Source organism: Vombatus ursinus, unplaced genomic scaffold, assembly GCF_900497805.2.
Source record: "Vombatus ursinus unplaced genomic scaffold, bare-nosed wombat genome assembly UNPS02008614.1, whole genome shotgun sequence".
Taxonomy (NCBI): Eukaryota; Metazoa; Chordata; class Mammalia; order Diprotodontia; family Vombatidae; genus Vombatus; species Vombatus ursinus.
Window position 1 is genome coordinate 804,001 of NW_020948392.1, and position 10,343 is coordinate 814,343.

At 36.7% G+C, this 10,343-nt stretch overlaps 1 pseudogene; it reads right to left on the minus strand.

The window, feature by feature from the left end:
* Nucleotides 1–9,395: 9,395 nt before the first annotated feature.
* Nucleotides 9,396–9,992, minus strand: LOC114034223 (annotated as a pseudogene).
* Between the last annotated feature and the right edge of the window lie 351 nt (nucleotides 9,993–10,343).

Genomic DNA, 10,343 nt, shown 5'->3' on the forward strand with positions numbered 1-10,343 from the left:
CTTTTGCTTTGATTCTTTTGGTGACCGTACCTGCGAGAGACAATACTTGTAAGAGGAGAAGCTTTGGGCTTTCATGTTTGTTCTTTTGCTTTAGGTGAAGGGATTGGTTGGACTCTGTGACTTTATGAGTCAATGGATTGGGGAAAAGATAAATGCTGAAGTAGGTAAAGAACCCAAGTCTATGTTCATAGAGCCATGTAAGCCTCAGCTGGAATGGAGTCAATGACTCTCCCTTTGCAATATTGTCTTTCCCATAATCCTGTCACTGAAGAAGTCAAATCAATAGCCCAGGAGAGAGATCCACTCAGATAGGGCCAAAGCCAACTGAGGCCTTTAGAAGGTACTCCCAGTTATGGTAAAACAGCTATAGCCAATCAAAGGGGCTGATGCCTACCCCATGATTAGCTGACCAGAATCAATTACAAAATGTTTATGCATGCTCCAAAGTCTTTCCAGGACTTTGATTACATGTCATCACAAGGTTGCCAGAAGCAAGGTCCCCAGCCTTCTTTTATATACACAAACATATATACATATATCTCTACATACACATTTACACATGCACATACACACTCACACATATATATATAATTAAATTTAGATTAAGTAGCAAACACATTTAAAGAATTAAAGGAACACCTTAAATAAATTAAAACACATAAATAAATGAAAGAGTAACTAAGGAAACTACAAAATGATGCCTAAAGACCAAAAACATCAATGAAAGAGGTAAATAAAAAAATAAATGATGTTGGACAAAGGTTATAAATAATAAAATTTAAATTGAAGAATAAGTCCAAATTATAAGAGAACTAATAGGCAGCTGAGGCAGCTGGTGGTATGGTAGATAGAGTTCTGGGTCTAGAGTCAGGAAGACTAGAGTTCAAATTTGACCTCAGACACAGAAATGAAGGCATACATGCTTATCTGTTCCAGCGGGCAGAATATTTTATCTATAACATCTCAGGTCACTACGAGATGCATAGCATTGAGGGTTAGAGAAATGTACTTTGCCCTGGTCAGACAACATTTTTACTATTATGCTGTTCTAGGTGTTGAAAAGCTGGTGTGCATACATATACACATGTATCTTTAAATATATACACATATAATAACACACATGTGTACATACTTATGTATTTTATATATTTCTGATGTATTATGTTCTTTAATGTTTTTATTGAATTTCCAAAGCTGTTCAATTATTTCTTCAAAAGTCTTAGTAAAGATCGCCATTGTCTAGTGCTAGTTCCTATAGTGATCTTGGTGGATCTGGCCCTAATAGTAAAGATGCTTTAATCATAGGAGATACTGAAGGAATATTTACAGAATGAAAAACCTTACTGAGGGTTTCTTCTTCGAGCTACTTCACTTCAGCAGTCAATCCACCTTGGAAAGTATTTGCATGACCAGAACCTGGTCATTTCTATTAGCTATATAGAGGTGGTAGAAATTTCTACCATACATATATACTTTTAAAAAAAAGGAGTCTGAGCTCTGTGGAATTATTTTTTTTTTCAGTCAAAGATGAAATACAATGATGGATTCAGTATGGGAATCTTTGACATGAATCCATTCCCCTTTTTTGTTTCTTTACTTTTCAATTGTTCTCTGCCTAGCATGAATTGATAGCCTAAGCCAACATTAGCTAGAGGATTTCTTTTTCTTTTTTAACCTCTACTGACCAATTCAATACATTATTACCTTGATAGATGGTTCTTGTTTTTGAAAAATAGATTGCAATCTCTCTTACCAGTTAGCATAGACATGGTCATACACTAAGGATTTACACCTTTTCCCAGAGCCATTCTCCTTTGCCAGGAGGAGAAAACCCCCCAAACCTCTAAACATTTCATATTATTAAGATAAAACAGGGTTATATAAATTTATCATCTATTTAGAAAAAATAAAACAAACACATTAAAAGTCATGACCCAAAGTTAAAATTTCTTCTTTTAATGTCACTGTTCTTTAAAAAGCTCTTTTCTAACCCATTAGTCATTTTGAACCAACAGGACATTTTATTTAATTACAGCGATTTCAGACTTAAAAGAGATTTCACAAAGGAATCAGTAAATATTTAAAACAATGGCCCCTTATTTTCCCCAAGACTGGTCACTTCATCAATGTAGGGAGCTCCTAGTATGGAAACTTTGTTCACTGATACAAACCTTCTGCAACTGGTATTGTCTTAAATAGGAATTTGGGACACTAAGAAGTTAAGTGATTTATCTGTGATCACACAGCTCATATGTGTTAGGGGCAGAAACAGAATCAGGTTTTCCAGATTCAAGGACAACATTTATCCACAATATCATACTAGTACAATGCATTTTAACTAATATAAGCAGGAGCAGAAGAGGGCTGAGATGAGCAGGACTTCATCCTGGGTGGGAATTTGCCCCAGGCCCCATAGTTTAGAGCACTTCGATAACATTCATCCTTTCCTAAGAAAGGAGATGGAGGCAAGGTTAGAGCAGAGTGGATCTGTAGTAAAGCGGAGCCTTGTGACAGTATAGTGGAAGCCATCAGGAACAGCTGTTCCTAGAAGCTGCTGAGCTGCCAGGTGTGACTCCAGGTGAGGAGGGAGAAACGGTTGGTATATGGAAGGACTTGAACTCTTCCCCAACTTAGGCATGGGGCAAGAGGACAAGCCTAACCTCAGCCTAGTGAAATGGTTCCCTCAGTGCTAAAGCAGTGGTCCTAAGTGGGAATGGTGTGCATGCTGCCCGTTCCTCATGATTAACCCACTTGGACTGGGAGCAGTCACAGGAAACCTCCTTTTGGAGGAGTAGCTAGCAAATTTGGGGCCACAGGGGCTCCCATTTTGGAACTGCTTTTTCTGTATCATGAAACCAGTGACTTCAGAAGGCCCAATGTCCCTGAGTGGCCTTTCTTTTTTTTTTTTTTCACCTTCCTTCACTTCTCTCTGTTAAATAGTTGTTTTTGTGATTTCACTGATGTTGGGATTCCCTCCTGTGATACAGATCTCAGTCTGTCCACACTCATCCACTCTGCAGAACCCTTGTCCATCTCCTTCCATGCATTCATTACAAGGGACCCAATGAACAGGCTGGGGGCATTCCTCAAAGGTCTCCTTTCAGTCTGAGTATACCAGTGGAGCTCACAGGCTGCTCTTTGGTTAGTCTCCTTTTTGTCATGTGACTATCTGATCCTTTTTGATTGAACCTTTCTTTAATGATATCTTTTATTACACTGCCTCTACTTTGGAATTGTAATGTGGCCCAGCCTGCTCAAACCCACTGGACTTCTCCATTGTCCATTGTGATCCCTGCCTCAATTCTTCAGATATTATAGGATTTTTAAAAACTTTTATTTTATTCTCAATTAACAAGTGTTTACTTCTCTCCTTCATACCTTCCCTTATTTGGAAAAAATAGCAAAACTCTTGTAACATATATGCATAAACAAGCAAAACAAATTCTCATGGTGTCCATATCCAAAAATCTGTTTTGTTCTGCATATTGAGTCCATCATCTCTCCATTCAAAAGGTGGGTAACATCTTTTATCATTAGTCCTCTGTAACAGTCATTGGTTGCTACACTAAACATAGTTCTTCAGTCTTTAAAAGTTGTTTGTTTTTATAATGTTGTTATATCAATTATTCTCTTGGTTCTTTTAATTTCATTTTGCATCAGTTCATACAAATCTTTCCAGGTCTCTCTGAAATTGTACCTTTTGTTATTTCTTACCCAATAGTATTCCATCACATTCATAGACCACATTTTATTTGTCTATTCCCCAATCAATGACAGCCCTCCCCACTTAGTTTCCAGTTCTATGCCACTACAAAAAGAACAGCTATAAATATTGTTGCATGTATATGTCATTTTCTCTTTCTCTAAGGTCTTTGGAATATAGGCCTAGGACCACTGGGTCAAAGGGCAAGCCAAGTTTGTTGACTTTGGGGGGTAGAGATTGTGGTATTCCATAACTCACAGCCATCCAACACAATTGCAATAACAATACTATTAAAAAAAACTGGGAAGCTTTACTTTATTAAAATTATCATATAATTTCCAAAGGCAATCCAGCCTACTCCTCTTCAATTCCAGGCCTTGCTCACTGTCCATTTGTAGTATCAATCTAATATATGTATTCTGATGGACAAACTCAATAAGTGATCAATTCAACTAGAAGCCATAGTCTGGACAATATGTATCCTTCGTCCACTTTATTGCTCCTGTATGCGTTGTCAGGCTAAACTCTTTTGAATGATTCTGAGTCACACTGAAGACACTCTGCAACGTTTCAGGGCTTGTTACAAACAGCATAATGTCTTCCCACAGAAGAAATATTTGAAGGAGTTTCCAATTTCTCTTTAGCTTGCTCTACCATAATTCCACAATAGTAGGCAACACTTTTGTTGAGTACATGTCTCCTTTACTTATGCCTCACTTGATATGGCTCACTCTGATTATGAAATCAGAGAATTATCAAAGAAGGTTGTTACATCTTTTGAGGAAACTTCTATAATTCTGACATACACGTGAAGCATATCTCAGAAGAACACATTTCAGCAACTTGGCTGATAGAACACTGGTCTGGGACTTGGGAGATATGGACTCTACTGTATGCCCTGATACTAGCTCTGACACTGTTATCTTCTTCTTAAAAGGAGGGCTTTAAGGGGCAGCTAGGTGATGTAGTAGACAGAGCACTGTCTCTGTAGTCAGGAGGACCTGAGTTCAAATCCAGACTCAGACACTTGATACTTACTAGCTGTGTGACCCTGGGCAAGTCACTTCACCCCAATAGCCTTGTCAAAAAAAAAAGAGCTTTGGTCAAGGTGGCCTCCAATATCCTTTTTAGCTCTGACCACCTGTGAGTTCCCTTATCAAGGGTCTTGGTTTCTTCTATGAATTGAAGGAGTTAAATTAGATAATCCTTTCAAGCTCTAACATTCTGTCATGATATTTGGAAAGGTTTAGAAGAAATAGGTTTTAAGGGTTCTTTTAGCCCATTTTCCATATTGTTGCCATAGAGGTAATCATCGAAATCATTGGACCCTCACCTCCAAGATCTAGGCTTTTTTAGATCAAATATGAAGAAACAATTAACTTTAGCCTCAAGAATACTAAATACAAAACTGCCAGATGGACATTTTTTCCCCTGGGAAAGAGCCATCTCCAGAAAACTTGTTCAAGGTTGCCTAGGATCTCAAGGACAGTACTCCAGAGTTTTTACCATTCATCAAGGCAGAATAGCTCTTTTCTCTCACTCTCCACCCTCAAATATGCACATACAATTGCGTGCTTTTTCATGACTTTTTTTCAGGTTTAATTTGTGGTACTTGCTACTGATATAAAATTCCTAACTTTACACACAAGGAAAGGTTTAGGGAGGGAATCACAAATGGGCAAAAACTGGGTGGCAAAGACAACTGATCAATCAAAATAAACCAAGTATTTATTAAGTACTTACTATGTTTCAGGCAATTAATCAATCAATAAACATTTATTAAGTGCCTAGTCTGTGTCAGGCACTATGCTAAGTACTGGGGATACAAAAAGAGTCAAAAGACAGTTCTGCCCTCAAGGAATTTACAATCTAACGGGGAGATGACATGCAGACAGATATATACAAAGTGAACTATATAGAAGATAAGCAGGAAATAATTAAAAGAAAGATGGCACTGGAATTAAGAGGGATAGAGGAAAGCTTCCTATAGAAAGTGGGATTTTAGTTGGGATTTAAAGGTAGCCAGTCACTATACTAGGAGCTGAGGACACAAATTCAAAGGATAAAAAAATTCCTCCTCACGATGAACTTATATTCTATTAGAGAAGACAAAAACCAATAAAAATACAGACAATAAATCTATAAAGTGAATAAATAAAAATAAATTCAAGGTAGTTTGGTTGTGAAGGCACTAGTATTTAGAGGGTCAGGACAGGCTTCATGTAAAAGATAGTACTTTAGCTTGTCTTAAAGGAAAAGAAGGATTCTATGAGGTGGAAAGATAAAGAATAAATGCAGTGAAGACAACAAAGAAAGATTAAGAGTAGAGCAGTGGGCTGACCCCTCCACATCAAGACAGTGTCTAAGATCTCCAAAACAGCATCAGGAAAGTGATAGAGCTAGCATGGCCCAATGAGTGGGGTGAGAGCCAACTGTTACAGGAAAGGGGTGGGGCCTTGCTTGGGTGCATCTGATTGGTTTCCTATCTCTGATGTCCCAGTCGAGGATATTCTGGAGACGTCCAGGTCTATGTACAGATGAGTAGCATGGAAATGTCCAGAAAAGGGCAGGAAGGAGTGGGGCTCTCATAGAACCCAGGGAGCCTATCGCAAAAGGAGATAGGCTTTCTCAAACCAGAGGGACTTTTGGTACAATGGTTACTACATTTTTATTGTTCCAAGTTTTTGTCAATGACTTAACAAGCAAGTTATATAAATTCCTATGTTCCCTGACAGTCTTTTCAAGGCTCATAGATTTTCTATAAGAAGAAACAAAATAAAACAAAAAAAAAGAGAAAGCAAATAGTATGCTTCCATCTGCATTCAGAACCCATAGTTCTTTCTCTGAATGTGGATAGCATTTTCCATCATGAGTCTTTTGGAGATGTATTTGATCCTTGTATTGTTGAGAAGAGCTAAGTCTATAAGAGTCAGTTATCACACAGTGGGGCTATTACTATGTACAATATTCTGGTTCTAATCACTTTACTCAGCATCAGCTCATATAAGTCCTTCCAGGTTTTTCTTATAGCATCATTTCTTATAGCACAATAGTATTCCATTACATTCATGTACCACAACTTGTTCGGCCATTCCTCAATTGATAGGCATCCCCTCAATTTCTAATTCTTGGCCACCACAAAAAAGAGCTGCTATGGATATTTTTATACATATGGATCTTTTCCCCATTTTTATGATCTCTTTGGGATACAGCCCTAGAAGTGGTATTGCTGGGTCAAAGGGTATGCCCATTTTTCTAGCCTTTTGGGCATAGTTCCAAATTATTCTCCAGAATGATTGGATCAATTCACAACTCCACCAACACAATGCATTAACATTCCAATTTTCCCATACCGTCTCCAGTATTTATAATTTTCCCGTTTTGTCATGTTAGCCAATCTGATAGGTGTGATGTGGTGCCTAAGAGCTGTTTTGATTTGCATTTCTCTAATTAATAGTGACTTAGATAATTTTTTCATATGACTATAGTTAGCTTTAATTTCTTCATCTGAAAACTGCCTATTCACATCCTTTGACCATTTATCGATTAGGGAATGACTTGTATTCTTATAAATTTGATTTAGTTCTCTATATATTTTAGATATGAGGCCTTTATCAGAGACACTGGTTGTAAAAATTCTTTCCCAATTTTCTACTTCCTTCTTAATCTTGATTGCATTGGCTTTGTGCAAAAAAACCTTTTCAATTTAATGTAATCAAAATCATCTATTTTGCATTTCATAATTTTCTCTATCTCTTGTTTGATCATAAATTCTTCCATTCTCCATAAATCTGACAGGTAAACTATTCCTTGCTCTCCCAGTTTGCTTACAAATCAGTCAATATTAAAGAAATTAATTCAGGCTATTCATTGGAAGATCAAATACTAAAGCTGAAGCTTAAATACTTTGGCCACATAATGAGAAGACAGCACTTATTGAAAAACTCCATGATGTTGGGAAAGATTGAAGGCAAAAGGAAAAGGGGTTGGCAGAGGATGAGATGGATATTTAGTATTATGGAAACAACGAACATGGAATTAAACAGACTTTGAGAGATAGTGGAGGATAGAAGGGTCTGATATGCTATGGTTCATGGGGTCATGAAAAATCGGACACAACTGAACGACTGAACAACAACATATATTTTTTCTTTCTTTTTCAAGGAAAATAAATGTCCTTCACATCTTCAGCTAATTTTTAAGTATATGTTTCATCAGCTTTCATGCATATATGTGGCTGAGAATATTTTCTCTCAAATTATATCCCATATTTTCTTGTTGACTTGTGTCTCTTCAGCAACTATAAATCCAGTCAGCAGCTGGGGACAACATATTTCTTAAGGTTGTAAACACTGTAAACAAATGCAGGGACACAAGAATCTTTGTTCCAGTTTTCTTAACTACAGTATGGAACCTATGCCACATTCAAGCTTTATTTTTAGGAAAATGTGAACCTTGGGATAAAGAACTTGGTTTGATTTTTCTGCAATTTGAAACAATAGCTATTTTCACTGTCAAAGCCGATTTTAGCATTGGAGTTAGATAAGAAATCAATTTAGAGACTCTGAGATTTGCTTGTCCCTACATTTTGAAATGTGAAAAAAGAAATCTTTGTGATATCCATAATAGAGAATGGTAATTCTGAAATAAACGTCAGTAAACTGAAGAGTTTGAGGCTGCAAAGGATTCTATAGAATCAATTTAATCCTTAGACAGCTAATCCAAGTAAGGAATAAGTTTAGACACATTTCAAGGGCAGCAAAGGAAAGGTTATAGGGAAAGAAGATGCTAAAGAGATGATAGGTCAGAAATGTGAGCTGATGGAGATAGTGCAGCTAGGCTGTCCTTAGAGAAAATAAGCCAGTCACATTTTATCTCTAGTTCACTTTTATCTCACTTGTATATTTGAAGAGTTTGTATACTTAAAAGCTAAGTTATCCAAAAAAAGTTTTGGTAAGGATTAACAAAGATTTTTGGAAACATCAGGAGAAGCCATAGTTGAGTAAACAGGATTGGTTTTTTTGCACCTTTCCTTTTTTAAAATTTTTTTTACACCTTGCCTTTTTTTCAAAGAGAGCTTGAGAAGCCTTTCATTTAGAAAATTTTCTCTTTCACTATAGTGTTTTGTTTAACAGCATATAATGGTACCAATGTAAGTCATTTACTCATCTATCAACTCTCTTTATGGCTTTGCCTTTGTACTTTTTTCCTATCTGAACTTGATGGTAAAAACTAAACTGGACATTGAAAACTCTGACACATTGGCATATAAGAGAAGGATGGTGAACTCATTACATTGGGTCTTGATGCCCCTATCAAGATGTCTTGGGTGTTAGGGAGTTTCTCCAAAGTGATTTGAGTTCCCGGAAATAAAGTGCTATATAAATGTAAGGTATGTGTGTATGCAATTGTGTGTATGCATATGTATGTATGCATGCATGTATATATGAATATATGTATATATACATATATATACATGTATATATATGTATACATACATATATAGAGATATAATTTTTTTGCAGGGAGATTTTTTAACTTTGTTTAGTTATATTTTAACAAATGCTGTACTTAATGTATTCTTTAAAAAAAAGAGAAAGAAATCTGATATCCAGGCATTTCAGAAATGAAATGCTGAGCCCAAGGGATTTTGAAATATGGTCTGTATATTTTGTTTCTATCATCTTACTTGTTACAGTCCAGCCAGTGAATGTTCAAAAAAAACTTAAAGTTGAAGAGAAAACAGGCTTCAAACATGGCTACTTTGATTTTTACATCTAGATGCAGGAACGTGTATCCCCAAATTGTCAGCATTTGTGAAAAGGTCAGCTATGAATCTTGACCAATACTTTGAAATCTTCCCAATTGCTATCTTTTCATTAATGGTTTTCACCTCAAAGTCAACATTTGCAATACAGGCACATGTTGTACAGGGACCCATAATTTTCAAAATATCTTCTTTGCTTTTGTTTTGAATTGTGAACTTTGGCAGGAAAAGATTCCATTTCTATACAATATAGCCAACTATTGTGTCAAGAAGGGCTTGAATTTCTAACTCTTGCAGGTAGCAAGGGCGCCAGCAGCTGGTACATCCCAATGGTCTGTGAGCTGCAATCATCTCTTGACCAGTGTTATTAGTGACCCTCAGAGTGTAAGATCTTAGTGGTGAACAGAAGTTATGGTTAAAGCAGATGCTTTCCTTCACTGCCAAGTACACTCTTTGTCCCAAGTAGTTTTTAATCTCATATTTGTTGGAAGGTTCAGTGTCAAGTATCACTTGAGAGGCCATGAAGATGTCTAAGTCCCCTCTTCAAAAGAAAGTAGGTTAAAAAGTGTGGCTTTTCTTGTTGCAGCAATGAGAGAAAACACAGCATATGTAAAACTTTAGACGTTATCTATGAACCTCTTATCAGCTTAGAAAAATAACAGGAAGTGAGTGCCTTGCTCTAGTTCCCAAATGATACACTTGAGCATGGACAACAGGGGGAGATGATGATGCTCTTTTATACAGTAAATATGACTGAAAGTCACATGATACCTTTTGTGATTTTTTTTTTAGTCTCCCTAATGATCAGTTCTAACCACATCATTCCATCGGTCAAAAATCATCAATAGCTCCTCAGTGATCCACAAATGGAAC